Raw genomic sequence first — 16,392 nt, 5'->3', positions numbered from 1 at the left:
GAAGAGCTTCTCCTGTTTGCCATGTTGATCACAGGTGGTCAGGCCCACAATGGTGTGCAGTAGATGAGGTCTGAGCTTTTTGGCAGTGATGGCCAGTTTCTGCAGGTTCCTGGTGATCACCAAATCACTGCTGACTGTGGTGATTTTTCCACACAGTGGGCAGGTCCATGGTTCCTGGGCACCCTCCCTGGCCTGGAGGAGACAGCCTTTGCAAAAGCTATGGCCACAATCACCAGTCACTGGCTCAGTGAAGTAGCCCAGGCAGATGGAGCAAGTGAGATCTGCCTTGAGCTTTTCAATCAATTCTTTGGCATCCATGTCCCTAGGGTTGAGATCCTTTCCTTCTCAGATCCTCCTCCCAGGACAGAGAATGCTGGCCCTTTCCCTGGAGCTCTGGCTGCAAAAGATACCAGGACCCAGTTGCTGGCTTCCTTTTATAGGTCTTCCTTTGGCTAGCCCCTCCCTTTTCTCCACCCAGATCAGGTGAGAACTCCTGGCCTGGGATAGTCTTTCCTCTCTCTGCTCTAGCTCTAGGCCTGAGTCCTCACCTTGGTCCATTTTGCATAGTAAGGGTCCCCCATGCACAGTTGAGTTCACACCTAAGCCCTCCAGCCTAGAGTTGTCTGGCCCCTCATTTCCAGGCACAACTGACCTCTGATTTCCTCCTCAGCCATTCTTCTCAGGGTAGATAACATCAGGCCTTTCTCTTGAATTCTGGTGCCAAGCCCAGTGAACAAGTACAAATTGAAATAATTCCTGGGGAGTCCTGTTTTGCTTTGGTTTGGGTTTTATTTTTTAAATTTATCATTAAATGACTGACCTGACTCAGATTACATGGGGTGGAAATGCTTTCAGGTGTTGTTGAGAGTTAGTTGCAATGTAAGGTGCCCCATGATCATCCTGATCTGTTGGCAGCCATGTAGTGGGGCAGCTAATGAGAAAGCTCCAGGGGTACTTTTTCCATTGGGAAAGGAAAGGAGAGAAGGAAGGTGGAAGAGTCCTCTGTAAAACGTTGGAGACTGCAGGGAAGAGTTCTATCCCCCCTAGCATTGCAAAATGCTCTTGGTCCTCTTTTCTAATGCAGGAAAATGGCCACTCTGTGTAAAGGTGGGCTTACAGGATTGGCATCCTGTGCAAGGAGAAAGCAATGCTTTCCACATTTGCAGCCTGCTAGGCTCCTTACAGCCTCAGGGAACATGGAAGATTTTATCTTTCTGCTGACTGGATCTTCAAAGTTGCCCACTTCCCACTCCTCCTTTTCTCCCCCCTCCACTTCCCAGTAGTGCTTTCCTCAGGTGAAGATCTGGGCCACCAAGACAATAAAGCTTGGACGAATCTTTCTTTGTTGTCAGACAGGTCCTGGGGCACACTTCCAGCCCTGACCCTCTTCAGATCTTTAGGCAGGATGATATGAGATCTGTCTTCTTTTGAGGACCCAGAGATATATCCCTCTGGAAGCTCATGAGCATTTCTCTCAAGTCAGTGATGGGGAAGGTGATCTAGTCAGGGGACGGAGCTTTCCAAGGTGCCCTTCAGACCCTGGAGCATTGCTGGGGATGCCTTGACCAAATCCTCCCGTACTTCTTTTCTTTTTCTTTTAAGATCGTCTACGAACTGTATTGCAGAAAGACCCACAATCGTAGCAGTCGTCAAATCGACAGGATTTCTGCTGGGAGCCCGGGCTCCACAGGAGCCAAACTTATAAGAGTCGCAATGACGACAAGGGTCAGCCCCCAGCCGGGTTCGCTCTTACTGGAAAAGGATGTCTGTTCTTTCTTTCTTGGAAGCCTCGTTCACATTCTTCTGAGAAGAGCCCACTAGGTCTTGGGAGATGGCTTGCGGGAGAGCATAAATGTGGGCGACATGTCCCTCTCCTTTCACTGGGTCCCGGATACCTCTGCCAGCAAAGCGCTCCTTGCCCAGCAGGAGGACTGGCTCCAACAGCTTGTGCTACAAGGTTGGAGGGGCCATCATCTCCAGTGGGCGCCCGTTTATCATGATCCCCCAGTTGCGTGTCTTGTAGCGGGTCACAGCGGTGGCAGTTGTCTTTGCTCTAAGACCTGGACGGACTGGAGCGACCCCTTGGCCAGCATGCTGCTGGTGGTTGGCACAGGCTCTGAGTCGGGTTGTTGGCGGAGCAGGAGGTGGCGGCGGCGGCGGGGGCAGTGGAGCGACAGAAGCTGGAGCCAGTAGCTAGCTCCTTACCCGCCTGGGTTCGAGGCAAGAAAGGTCTCCTCTACTTCGAATATCATGCCTTGCCGATTTTGGATTTCTTGTGCAAGTGTGGCCTTGCTCTCCTCAACTTCTACCGGGTTGTCCCTGCATGGCTCGTGCGATTTATTCAGGTGTAGATTTTCTTCACCCACTAAGAATTGGGCCCTTTTCTCATATTCACACTTGCTGAACTCTCTAAAAGGTGAATGTGTCCTCTTTATACCTTGCCTCTCTCCCTCTCGCACCGTCTAAGACAATTTCTGTTCTCCTAGTTTCAGCTTTCTTGGTCAAATGCCATTTAAAACTACTTGAGTAATAGAAGATCCCAGCTCCAAGAGACCTCTGAGTTTCAGCCCAGTGTCTAATGTATAGCTACCATGGTTTGTTGTAGAATCTCTCATGGATGGATGAGTAGATGGATCAATGAGTAGATGGATGAATGGATGGTTGGTTGGTTGGTTGGATGGATGGATGCATGGATGGATGGATGGAAGGCTGCACGCTTTGGCAGGCGGTTGGTTGGTTGGTTGGATGCTTGGTTGTGTGTGTGGACCAATGGATTCATGTGCACAAATATGTATACATGTATCTACATGTAGAAAATCTCTCACATTTATACAAATATGTAAGATTCGACATATATTCCATATATATGACATTTTACTCAGAGTATTCTATATATGAGATTCTTTTGACATATGTCTATGTGTGTAGATGCTCATAGATATATATATATGTACATGTAAATACAGGTGAACATATATGCATTAATGACCACACATGCTTATATATACAGTTGTGCTTACTATACATATCCTAAATATATTGTCATTTTTTAAAGCCACTTTAGCCTTATCTGGCTCTAGCTGATCTTTCTGGGGGATTTCTTGGCAACTATGCTGGACTGCTTTGCACTTTCCTTGCCCCTTGACTTGTTGTTGTTGTTGTTGTTAAAAAAAAAAGAATATCTTATGTTCCCAACTATATTCAAATAATTTATTTTTGAGCATGTGATATTATATTTCCCCCCAAATGACAATTTTTTTTGTGGGGCAATGAGGGTTAAGTGACTTGCCAAGGGTCATACAGCTAGTAAGTGTCAAGGGTCGGAGGCCAGATTTGAACTCAGGTCCTCCTGAATCCAGGGCTGATGCACTATCCACTGTGTCACCTAGCTGTCCCCCCAAAATTACATATGAAAACAATTTATTATCGTTTGTGGTTTTTTACTTTTGAGTTCCTTAATTCTATACCTCGCTTGCTCCTTGCTCTCCTGCCACCCCCATGCCCCAACTCTAAGCAATCATATATAGGTTATGGATGTGCAATGGTGGAAACTAGTTCTACTGTTGTAATTTTATGCCAGAAGACTCACATTAAAAAAAAAAGCATGAAAGAAAGTAAGTGACAAAGAGCGTGCTTCAGGCTTTATTCAAACAACGAGTTTTATTCTCTCAAGGCAGATATTATACTTCATCATGAGTCCTTTGGGATTGTCTGGGGCGTGGTGTTGCTGAGAATAGCTCAGTTAATGAAGTTCAACATAGAATACAGATGTCACAGGGTGCAATGTTGTCCTGGTTCTGCTCACTTCCCTCAGCATCAGTTGATGTAAGTCTTGCCAGACTTGGGTGAAATCATCCTGATTGTTGTCATTTCTCTTAGCAAAATCATATTCCATCATGAATCTGTGGCACAGCTTGTTTCATCATCCCTCAATTGTTGAGCATGGCTTCAGTGTCCAGGTCTTATTCTGTGCAAAAAGGGTATTATAAACATTTTGGTCCTGATTTGTCTCATTAAATTTTTTCATGTCTTTGGGATTTCATCAAGCAGTGGTAATGCTGGAGCCAAGGGTAGGCCCAGTGGTAAGGGCCTTTTTGGGGAGAGTTCCAAATTGTTCTCCAGAATGATTGGATCAATCCACAGGTCCACCAACAGTGCATCAGTGTCCCTGTTTTCCCAATCCCCTCTAGCATTTTTCATTGTATTTTAAAACTAATTTTTAAAAAAAAATTTTTTGGGGGGTGGTGAGGCTATTGGGGTTAAGTGAATTGCCCAGGGTCACACAGCTAGTAAGTGTTAAGTGTCTGAGGCCAGGTTTGAACTCAGGTCCTCCTGAATCCAGGGCTGATGCTCCATCCACTGTGTCACCTAACTGCCCCGCCCAATGCAATTTTTAAACAATTTCCCAACGTTTCAAAGATGTTTCCCAATGCAATTTGAAATTCATTTTGTCTTCCTTGTAAGGTGCAGTGTCTCCTGTCATTTCCCCTGGCCCATGCCAGCAGCCTTTTCCAAGGGCAAGATTTGGTGATCCTTGTGCTGGGGGGCTAATGTACAGGAATCACAGAGGGTTCTGTGGTCTTCCACACAGAAGAGCTTCTCCTGTTTGCCATGTTGATCACAGGTGGTCAGGCCCACAATGGTGTGCAGTAGATGAGGTCTGAGCTTTTTGGCAGTGATGGCCAGTTTCTGCAGGTTCCTGGTGATCACCAAATCACTGCTGACTGTGGTGATTTTTCCACACAGTGGGCAGGTCCATGGTTCCTGGGCACCCTCCCTGGCCTGGAGGAGACAGCCTTTGCAAAAGCTATGGCCACAATCACCAGTCACTGGCTCAGTGAAGTAGCCCAGGCAGATGGAGCAAGTGAGATCTGCCTTGAGCTTTTCAATCAATTCTTTGGCATCCATGTCCCTAGGGTTGAGATCCTTTCCTTCTCAGATCCTCCTCCCAGGACAGAGAATGCTGGCCCTTTCCCTGGAGCTCTGGCTGCAAAAGATACCAGGACCCAGTTGCTGGCTTCCTTTTATAGGTCTTCCTTTGGCTAGCCCCTCCCTTTTCTCCACCCAGATCAGGTGAGAACTCCTGGCCTGGGATAGTCTTTCCTCTCTCTGCTCTAGCTCTAGGCCTGAGTCCTCACCTTGGTCCATTTTGCATAGTAAGGGTCCCCCATGCACAGTTGAGTTCACACCTAAGCCCTCCAGCCTAGAGTTGTCTGGCCCCTCACTTCCAGGCACAACTGACCTCTGATTCCCTCCTCAGCCATTCTTCTCAGGGTAGATAACATCAGGCCTTTCTCTTGAATTCTGGTGCCAAGCCCAGTGAACAAGTACAAATTGAAATAATTCCTGGGGAGTCCTGTTTTGCTTTGGTTTGGGTTTTATTTTTTAAATTTATCATTAAATGACTGACCTGACTCAGATTACATGGGGTGGAAATGCTTTCAGGTGTTGTTGTGAGTTAGTTGCAATGTAAGGTGCCCCATGATCATCCTGATCTGTTGGCAGCCATGTAGTGGGGCAGCTAATGAGAGAGCTCCAGGGGTACTTTTTCCATTGGGAAAGGAAAGGAGAGAAGGAAGGTGGAAGAGTCCTCTGTAAAACGTTGGAGACTGCAGGGAAGAGTTCTATCCCCCCTAGCATTGCAAAATGCTCTTGGTCCTCTTTTCTAATGCAGGAAAATGGCCACTCTGTGTAAAAGTGGGCTTACAGGATTGGCATCCTGTGCAAGGAGAAAGCAATGCTTTCCACATTTGCAGCCTGCTAGGCTCCTTACAGCCTCAGGGAACATGGAAGATTTTATCTTTCTGCTGACTGGATCTTCAAAGATGCCCACTTCCCACTCCTCCTTATCTCCCCCCTCCACTTCCCAGTAGTGCTTTCCTCAGGTGAAAGTTTTGGCCACCAAGACAATAAAGCTTGGACGAATCTTTCTTTGTTGTCAGACAGGTCCTGGGGCGCACTTCCAGCCCTGACACTCTTCAGTTCTTTAGGCAGGATGATATGAGATCTGTCTTCTTTTGAGGATCCAGAGATATATCCCTCTGGAAGCTCATGAGCATTTCTCTCAAGCCAGTGATAGGGAAGGTGATCCAGTCAGGGGACGCAGCTTTCCAAGGTGCCCTTCAGATCCTGGAGCATTGCTGGGGGTGCCTTGACCAAATCCTCCCGTACTTCTTTTCCTTTTCTTTTAAGGTCATCTACGGACTGTATTGCAGAAAGACCCACAATCCTAGCAGTCGTCCAATCGACAGGATTTCTGCTAGGAGCCCGGGCTGCAGGGAGCCAAACTTCTCAGACTCACAGCGACGACGAGGGTCAGCCCCCAGCCAGGTTCGCTCTCACTGGATAAGGATGTCTGTTCTTTCTTTCTTGGAAACCTCGTCCACATACTTCTGAGAAGAGGCCACTAGGGCTTGGGAGATGGCCTGCGGGAGAGCATAAATGTGGGAGACATGCCCCCCTCCTTTCACTGGGACCCGGATATCTCCGCCAGCAAAGCGCTCCTTGCCCAGCAGGAGGACTGGCTCCAACAGCTTGTGCTACAGGGTTGGAGGGGCCATCATCTCCAGTGGGCGCCCGTTTACATGATCCCCCAGTTGCGTGTCTTGTAGCGGGTCACAGCGGTGGCAGTTGTCTTTGCTCTAAGACCTGGACGGACTGGATTGGCCCCTTGGCCAGCATGCTGCTGGTGGTCTGCACAGGCTCTGAGTCGGGTTGTTGGCGGAGCAGGAGGTGGCGGCGGCGGCGGGGGCAGTGGAGCGACAGAAGCTGGAGCCAGTAGCTAGCTCCTCACCCGCCTGGGTTCGAGGCAAGAAAGGTCTCCTCTACTTCGAATATCATGCCTTGCCGATTTTGGATTTCCTGTGCAAGTGTGGCCTTGCTCTCCTCAACTTCTACCGGGTTGTCCCTGCATGGCTCGTGCGATTTATTCAGGTGTAGATTTTCTTCACCCACTAAGAATTGGGCCCTTTTCTCATATTCACACTTGCTGAACTCTCTAAAAGGTGAATGTGTCCTCTTTATACCTTGCCTCTCTCCCTCTCGCACCGTCTAAGACAATTTCTGTTCTCCTAGTTTCAGCTTTCTTGGTCAAATGCCATTTAAAACTACTTGAGTAATAGAAGATCCCAGCTCCAAGAGACCTCTGAGTTTCAGCCCAGTGTCTAATGTATAGCTACCATGGTTTGTTGTAGAATCTCTCATGGATGGATGAGTAGATGGATCAATGGATAGATGGATGAATGGATGGTTGGTTGGATGGATGGATGGATGCATGGATGGATGGATTGATGGATAGATGGAAGGCTGCACGCTTTGGCAGGCGGTTGGTTCGTTGGTTGGATGCTTGGTTGTGTGTGTGGACCAATGGATTCATGTGCACAAATATGTATACATGTATCTACATGTAGAAAATCTCTCACATTTATACAAATATGTAAGATTTGACACACATATTCCATATATGACATTTTACTCAGAGTATTCTATATATGAGATTCTTTTGACATATGTCTATGTGTGTAGATGCTCATAGATAGATAGATAGATATATTTTTACATGTAAATACAGGTGAACATATATTCATTAATGACCACACATGCTTATATATACAGTTGTGCTTACTATACATATCCTAAATATATTGTCATTTTTTAAAGCCACTTTAGCCTTATCTGGCTCTAGCTGATCTTTCTGGGGGATTTCTTGGCAACTATGCTGGACTGCTTTGCACTTTCCTTGCCTTGACTTGTTGTTGTTGTTAAAAAAAAAAGAACATCTTATGTTCCCAACTATATTCAAATAATTTATTTTTGAGCATGTGATATTGTATTTCCCCCCAAATGACAATTTTTTTGTGGGGCAATGAGGGTTAAGTGACTTGCCAAGGGTCATACAGCTAGTAAGTGTCAAGGGTCGGAGGCCAGATTTGAACTCAGGTCCTCCTGAATCCAGGGCTGATGCACTATCCACTGTGTCACCTAGCTGTCCCCCCAAAATTACATATGAAAACAATTTATTATCGTTTGTGGTTTTTTACTTTTGAGTTCCTTAATTCTATACCTCGCTTGCTCCTTGCTCCTTGCTCTCCTGCCAACCCCATGCCCCAACTCTAAGCAATCATATATAGGTTATGGATGTGCAATGGTGGAAACTAGTTCTACTGTTGTAATTTTGTGCCAGAAGACTCACATTAAAAAAAAAAGCATGAAAGAAAGTAAGTGACAAAGAGCGTGCTTCAGGCTTTATTCAAACAACGAGTTTTATTCTCTCAAGGCAGATATTATACTTCATCATGAGTCCTTTGGGATTGTCTGGGGCGTGGTGTTGCTGAGAATAGCTCAGTTAATGAAGTTCAACATAGAATACAGATGTCACAGGGTGCAATGTTGTCCTGGTTCTGCTCACTTCCCTCAGCATCAGTTGATGTAAGTCTTGCCAGACTTGGGTGAAATCATCCTGATTGTTGTCATTTCTCTTAGCAAAATCATATTCCATCATGAATCTGTGGCACAGCTTGTTTCATCATCCCTCAATTGTTGAGCATGGCTTCAGTGTCCAGGTCTTATTCTGTGCAAAAAGGGTATTATAAACATTTTGGTCCTGATTTGTCTCATTAAATTTTTTCATGTCTTTAGGATTTCATCAAGCAGTGGTAATGCTGGAGCCAAGGGTAGGCCCAGTGGTATGGGCCTTTTTGGGGAGAGTTCCAAATTGTTCTCCAGAATGATTGGATCAATCCACAGGTCCACCAACAGTGCATCGGTGTCCCTGTTTTCCCAATCCCCTCTAGCATTTTTCATTGTATTTTAAAACTAATTTTTTTAAAAAAACTTTTTTTGGGGGGCGGTGAGGCTATTGGGGTTAAGTGAATTGCCCAGGGTCACACAGCTAGTAAGTGTTAAGTGTCTGAGGCCAGGTTTGAACTCAGGTCCTCCTGAATCCAGGGCTGATGCTCCATCCACTGTGTCACCTAGCTGCCCCGCCCAATGCAATTTTTAAACAATTTCCCAATGTTTCAAAGATGTTTTCCCAATGCAATTTGAAATTCATTTTGTCTTCCTTGTAAGTTGCAGTGTCTCCTGTCATTTCCCCTGGCCCATGCCAGCAGCCTTTTCCAAGGGCAAGATTTGGTGATCCTTGTGCTGGGGGGCTAATGTACAGGAATCACAGAGGGTTCTGTGGTCTTCCACACAGAAGAGCTTCTCCTGTTTGCCATGTTGATCACAGGTGGTCAGGCCCACAATGGTGTGCAGTAGATGAGGTCTGAGCTTTTTGGCAGTGATGGCCAGTTTCTGCAGGTTCCTGGTGATCACCAAATCACTGCTGACTGTGGTGATTTTTCCACACAGTGGGCAGGTCCATGGTTCCTGGGCACCCTCCCTGGCCTGGAGGAGACAGCCTTTGCAAAAGCTATGGCCACAATCACCAGTCACTGGCTCAGTGAAGTAGCCCAGGCAGATGGAGCAAGTGAGATCTGCCTTGAGCTTTTCAATCAATTCTTTGGCATCCATGTCCCTAGGGTTGAGATCCTTTCCTTCTCAGATCCTCCTCCCAGGACAGAGAATGCTGGCCCTTTCCCTGGAGCTCTGGCTGCAAAAGATACCAGGACCCAGTTGCTGGCTTCCTTTTATAGGTCTTCCTTTGGCTAGCCCCTCCCTTTTCTCCACCCAGATCAGGTGAGAACTCCTGGCCTGGGATAGTCTTTCCTCTCTCTGCTCTAGCTCTAGGCCTGAGTCCTCACCTTGGTCCATTTTGCATAGTAAGGGTCCCCCATGCACAGTTGAGTTCACACCTAAGCCCTCCAGCCTAGAGTTGTCTGGCCCCTCACTTCCAGGCACAACTGACCTCTGATTCCCTCCTCAGCCATTCTTCTCAGGGTAGATAACATCAGGCCTTTCTCTTGAATTCTGGTGCCAAGCCCAGTGAACAAGTACAAATTGAAATAATTCCTGGGGAGTCCTGTTTTGCTTTGGTTTGGGTTTTATTTTTTAAATTTATCATTAAATGACTGACCTGACTCAGATTACATGGGGTGGAAATGCTTTCAGGTGTTGTTGTGAGTTAGTTGCAATGTAAGGTGCCCCATGATCATCCTGATCTGTTGGCAGTCATGTAGTGGGGCAGCTAATGAGAGAGCTCCAGGGGTACTTTTTCCATTGGGAAAGGAAAGGAGAGAAGGAAGGTGGAAGAGTCCTCTGTAAAACGTTGGAGACTGCAGGGAAGAGTTCTATCCCCCCTAGCATTGCAAAATGCTCTTGGTCCTCTTTTCTAATGCAGGAAAATGGCCACTCTGTGTAAAGGTGGGCTTACAGGATTGGCATCCTGTGCAAGGAGAAAGCAATGCTTTCCACATTTGCAGCCTGCTAGGCTCCTTACAGCCTCAGGGAACATGGAAGATTTTATCTTTCTGCTGACTGGATCTTCAAAGATGCCCACTTCCCACTCCTCCTTATCTCCCCCCTCCACTTCCCAGTAGTGCTTTCCTCAGGTGAAAGTTTTGGCCACCAAGACAATAAAGCTTGGACGAATCTTTCTTTGTTGTCAGACAGGTCCTGGGGCGCACTTCCAGCCCTGACACTCTTCAGTTCTTTAGGCAGGATGATATGAGATCTGTCTTCTTTTGAGGATCCAGAGATATATCCCTCTGGAAGCTCATGAACATTTCTCTCAAGCCAGTGATGGGGAAGGTGATCCAGTCAGGGGACGCAGCTTTCCAAGGTGCCCTTCAGATCCTGGAGCATTGCTGGGGGTGCCTTGACCAAATCCTCCCGTACTTCTTTTCCTTTTCTTTTAAGGTCATCTACGGACTGTATTGCAGAAAGACCCACAATCCTAGCAGTCGTCAAATCGACAGGATTTCTGCTAGGAGCCCGGGCTGCAGGGGAGCGAAACTTGTAAGACTCGCAGCGACGACGAGGGTCAGCCCCCAGCCGGGTTCGCTCTCACTGGATAAGGATGTCTGTTCTTTCTTTCTTGGAAGCCTTGTCCACATACTTCTGAGAAGAGGCCACTAGGGCTTGGGAGATGGCCTGCGGGAGAGCATAAATGTGGGAGACATGTCCCCCTCCTTTCACTGGGACCCGGATATCTCCGCCAGCAAAGCGCTCCTTGCCCAGCAGGAGGACTGGCTCCAACAGCTTGTACTACAGGGTTGGTGGCGCCATCATTTCCAGTGGGCGCCCGTTTACCGTGATCCCCGTCCCCCCACCCCCCGCACCCCGTTGCGTCTCTTGTAGCGGGCCACAGCGGTGGCCGTCGTCTTTGCTCTAAGACCTGGACGGACTGGAGCGACCCCTTGGCCAGCATGCTGCTGGTGGTCTGCACAGGCTCCGAACCGGGTTGTCGGCAGAGCGGCGGCGGGGGCAGCGGAGCGACAGAAGCTGGAGCCAGTAGGGAGCTCCTCACCCGCCTGGGTTCGAGGCAGAATGGCTCTCCTCTACTTCGAATATCATGCCTTGCCGATTTTGGATTTCTTGTGCAAGTGTGGCCTCGCTCTCCTCAACTTCTACCGGGTTGTCCCTGCATGGCTGGTGCGGTTTATGCAGGTGTAGATTTTCGTTACCCACTAAGAATTGGGGCCTTTTCTCATATTCACACTGAAGGAACTCTCTAAAAGGTGAATGTGTCCTCTTTATACCTTGCCTCTCTCCTTCTCACACCGTCTAAAACAATTTCTGTTTTCCTAGTTTCAGTTCTCTTGGTCAAATGCCATTTACAAGTACTTCAGTAATAGACGATTCTAGCTCCAAGAGACCTCTGAGTTTCAGCCTAGTACCATGGTTTGTTGTACCATGTTGTCTCATGGATGGATGGGTAGATGGCTCGCTGGCTGGCTGGCTGGCTGGCTGCATGCTTTGGTGGTTGGTTATTTGGTTGGTTGGATGTTTGGTTGTGTGTGTTGACCCATGGATTCAGGCCTACATATATGTATACATGTATCTACATATAGATAATACCCCACATTCGTACATATATTGAGATTTGACACATACATCTTCAATATATATGACATTTTACTCAGAGTATTCTGTATATGACAGTCTTTTGACATATGTGTATGCATGTAGATGCACAGAGATATATCTTTGTACATGTTCATGTAAATATAGGTGAACATATATGCATTAATGACTGCACATGCTTATATATACAGTTTTGATTACTATACATATCGTAAATACATGGTCATTTTTTAAGCCACTCCAGTCGTATCTGGATCGACCTGATCCTCCTGGAGGATTTCTTGGCAACTATGCTGGATGGTTTTGCCCTTTCCTTGGCTTGACTTGTGGTTGTTAAAAAAAAGAATATCTTATATTTCCAACTGTATTAAAATAATTTATTTTTGAGCGTGTAATATTATATTTCCCCCAAATGACATTAAAACAATTTATTAACAGTTGTGTTTTTTTAAATGTTGAGTTCCTTAATTCTATACCTCCCTTCCTCCTTGTTCTCCTGCCACCCCCATGCCCCAACTCTAAGCAATCATATATAGCTATGCATGTGCAATGATGGAAACTACTTCTACTGTTGTAATTTTGTACCAGAAGAATCACATTTTAAAAAAGCATGAAAAAAAGTAAGTGACAAAGAGCGTGCTTCAGGCTTTATTCAAACAACATAACTTTTATTCTCTTGAGGCAGATATCATACTTCATCGTGAGTCCTGTGGGATTGTCTTGGGTCATGGTGTTGCTGAGAATAGCTCAGTTATTTGAAGTTCATCACAGAATATCACTGTCACAGGGTGCAATGTTGTCCTGGTTCTGCTCACTTCCCTCAGCATCAGTTGATGTAAGTCTTGCCAGACTTGGGTGAAATCATCCTGATTGTTGTCATTTCTCTTAGCAAAATCATATTCCATCATGATTCTGTGGCACAGCTTGTTTCATCATCCCTCAATTGTTGAGCATGGCTTCAGTGTCCAGGTCTTATTCTGTGCAAAAAGGGTATTATAAACATTTTGGTCCTGATTTGTCTCATTAAATTTTTTCATGTCTTTGGGATTTCATCAAGCAGTGGTAATGCTGGAGCCAAGGGTAGGCCCAGTGGTATGGGCCTTTTTGGGGAGAGTTCCAAATTGTTCTCCAGAATGATTGGATCAATCCACAGGTCCACCAACAGTGCATCGGTGTCCCTGTTTTCCCAATCCCCTCTAGCATTTTTCATTGTATTTTAAAACTAATTTTTTTAAAAAAACTTTTTTTGGGGGGCGGTGAGGCTATTGGGGTTAAGTGAATTGCCCAGGGTCACACAGCCAGTAAGTGTTAAGTGTCTGAGGCCAGGTTTGAACTCAGGTCCTCCTGAATCCAGGGCTGATGCTCCATCCACTGTGTCACCTAGCTGCCCCGCCCAATGCAATTTTTAAACAATTTCCCAATGTTTCAAAGATGTTTTCCCAATGCAATTTGAAATTCATTTTGTCTTCCTTGTAAGTTGCAGTGTCTCCTGTCATTTCCCCTGGCCCATGCCAGCAGCCTTTTCCAAGGGCAAGATTTGGTGATCCTTGTGCTGGGGGGCTAATGTACAGGAATCACAGAGGGTTCTGTGGTCTTCCACACAGAAGAGCTTCTCCTGTTTGCCATGTTGATCACAGGTGGTCAGGCCCACAATGGTGTGCAGTAGATGAGGTCTGAGCTTTTTGGCAGTGATGGCCAGTTTCTGCAGGTTCCTGGTGATCACCAAATCACTGCTGACTGTGGTGATTTTTCCACACAGTGGGCAGGTCCATGGTTCCTGGGCACCCTCCCTGGCCTGGAGGAGACAGCCTTTGCAAAAGCTATGGCCACAATCACCAGTCACTGGCTCAGTGAAGTAGCCCAGGCAGATGGAGCAAGTGAGATCTGCCTTGAGCTTTTCAATCAATTCTTTGGCATCCATGTCCCTAGGGTTGAGATCCTTTCCTTCTCAGATCCTCCTCCCAGGACAGAGAATGCTGGCCCTTTCCCTGGAGCTCTGGCTGCAAAAGATACCAGGACCCAGTTGCTGGCTTCCTTTTATAGGTCTTCCTTTGGCTAGCCCCTCCCTTTTCTCCACCCAGATCAGGTGAGAACTCCTGGCCTGGGATAGTCTTTCCTCTCTCTGCTCTAGCTCTAGGCCTGAGTCCTCACCTTGGTCCATTTTGCATAGTAAGGGTCCCCCATGCACAGTTGAGTTCACACCTAAGCCCTCCAGCCTAGAGTTGTCTGGCCCCTCACTTCCAGGCACAACTGACCTCTGATTCCCTCCTCAGCCATTCTTCTCAGGGTAGATAACATCAGGCCTTTCTCTTGAATTCTGGTGCCAAGCCCAGTGAACAAGTACAAATTGAAATAATTCCTGGGGAGTCCTGTTTTGCTTTGGTTTGGGTTTTATTTTTTAAATTTATCATTAAATGACTGACCTGACTCAGATTACATGGGGTGGAAATGCTTTCAGGTGTTGTTGTGAGTTAGTTGCAATGTAAGGTGCCCCATGATCATCCTGATCTGTTGGCAGCCATGTAGTGGGGCAGCAAATGAGAGAGCTCCAGGGGTACTTTTTCCATTGGGAAAGGAAAGGAGAGAAGGAAGGTGGAAGAAGCCTCTGCAAAACTTTGGGAGCCTACAGGGAAGAGTTCTATCCCCCTAGCACTGCAAAACACTCTTGGACCTCTCTCTCTCTCTCTCTCTCTCTCTCTCTCTCTCTCTCTCTCTTTTTTTTTTTTTGGTGAGGCAATTGGGATTAAGTGACTTGCCCAGGGTCACACAGCTAGTAAGTGTTAAGTGTCTGAGGCCAGATTTGAACTCAGGTACTCCTGAATCCAGGGCTGGTGCTCTATCCTCTGCGCCATCTAGCTGCCCCTGTCCTCTTTTCTTTTTTTTTTTGCAGGCAATGGGGGTTAAGTGACTTGCCCAGGGTCACACAGCTAGTAAGTGTCAAGTGTCTGAGGCCAGATTTGAACTCAGGTACTCCTGAATTCAGGGCCGGTGCTTTAACCACTGCGCCATCTAGCTGCCCCTCTGTCCTCTTTTCTAATGCTGGAAAATGGCTACTCTCTGTACAAGTGGGCTTACAGGATTGACATCCTGTGCAAGGAGAAAGCAATGCTTTCCACATTTGCAGCCTGCTAGGCTCCTTACAGTCTCAGGGAACATGGAAGATTTTATCTTTCTGCTGACTGGATCTTCAAAGATGCCCACTTCCCACTCCTCCTTATCTTCCCCCTTCACTTCCCAGTAGTGTTTTCTGCAGGTGAAGTTCTGGGCCACCAAGACAATAAAGCTTGGACGAATCTTTCTTTGTTGTCAGACTGGTCCTGGGACTCACTTCCATCTCTGACACTCTTCAGATCTTTGGGCTGGATGATAAGAGATCTGTCTTCTTTTGAGGGACCAGAGATATATCCCTCTGGAAGCTCATGAGCATTTCTCTCAAGTCAGTGATGGGGAAGGTGATCCAGTCAAGGGAGGCACCTTTCCAAGGTGCCCTTCAGATCCTGGAGCATTTCCGGGGGTGCCTTGTCCCAATCATCCTCTACTTTTTTTCTCTTTTGTGTGGTTGTGGGGGCAGTGCAATGAGGGTTAAGTGACTTGCCCTGGGTCACACAACTTGTAAGTGTCAGGTGTCTGAGGGCAGATTTGAACTCAGGTCCTTCTGAATCCAGGACTGGTGCTTTATTCACTTTGCCTCCTAGCTGGCTCCCCTCCTCTGCTTCTTTTCTTTTTTTTTTTTTAAAGTCATCTATGAACTTTATTGCAAAAAGACACAGAATCCTAGCAATCGTCCAATTGATAGGATTTCTGCTAGGGATTCTGGGCTCCAGCTGAGCCAAACTTCTTGGACTCACAGGGTGCAAGGTCAACCACTAGTTGCATTCAGTGGTACTCTTTTTTTTTTTTTAAAGTGAGGCAATTGGGGTTAAGTGACTTGCCCAGGGTCACACAGCTAATAAGTGTAAAGTGTCTGATGTTGGATTTGAACTCAGGTCCTCCTGACTCCAGGGCTGGTGCTCTATCCATTGGGCCACCTAGCTGTCCCCAGTGGTACTCTTTAAGGATGTATTTTCTTTCTTTCTTGGAAGCGTCCTCCACATACTTCTGATAATTGGATACCAGGGTTTGGGAGATGGCCTGGTGGAGAACCTAAATTTGGTAGATATGTTCTCCTTTCACTTGTACTTTTCCTTGCCTAGTAGGAGGAAGGCTCCAACAGCTTGTCCTGCAGGTTTCTCACTTCAGGTGATGACTCCTGTTCTTGGATAGTCTTTCCTTTCTCTGCTCTTTGGCTGAGTTCCCACCTTGGTCCTTTTTGCATAGTAAGGGTCTCATTCTTGGTGGATTTCCCACCTATGCCCTGCAGGCCATAGTTTTCTGGCCCCTCCATTTCAATTGTACCTTACCTCCCATTTTTCCTTTTCTTATATTCCT

General features: G+C 46.7%; 3 pseudogenes; all 3 read right to left on the bottom strand.

Annotated features, from left to right (window-relative positions):
• Positions 1–1,503: 1,503 nt before the first annotated feature.
• Positions 1,504–2,093, bottom strand: LOC122739302 (annotated as a pseudogene).
• Positions 2,094–6,197: 4,104 nt separating this feature from the next.
• LOC122739301 lies at positions 6,198–6,681 on the bottom strand (annotated as a pseudogene).
• Positions 6,682–10,698: 4,017 nt separating this feature from the next.
• On the bottom strand, positions 10,699–11,308 carry LOC122739300 (annotated as a pseudogene).
• Between the last annotated feature and the right edge of the window lie 5,084 nt (positions 11,309–16,392).

The sequence above is a fragment of the Dromiciops gliroides genome, chromosome 2, assembly GCF_019393635.1.
Source record: "Dromiciops gliroides isolate mDroGli1 chromosome 2, mDroGli1.pri, whole genome shotgun sequence".
NCBI classification, from domain to species: domain Eukaryota; kingdom Metazoa; phylum Chordata; class Mammalia; order Microbiotheria; family Microbiotheriidae; genus Dromiciops; species Dromiciops gliroides.
This window is presented reverse-complemented; position numbering and strand designations above follow the sequence as displayed.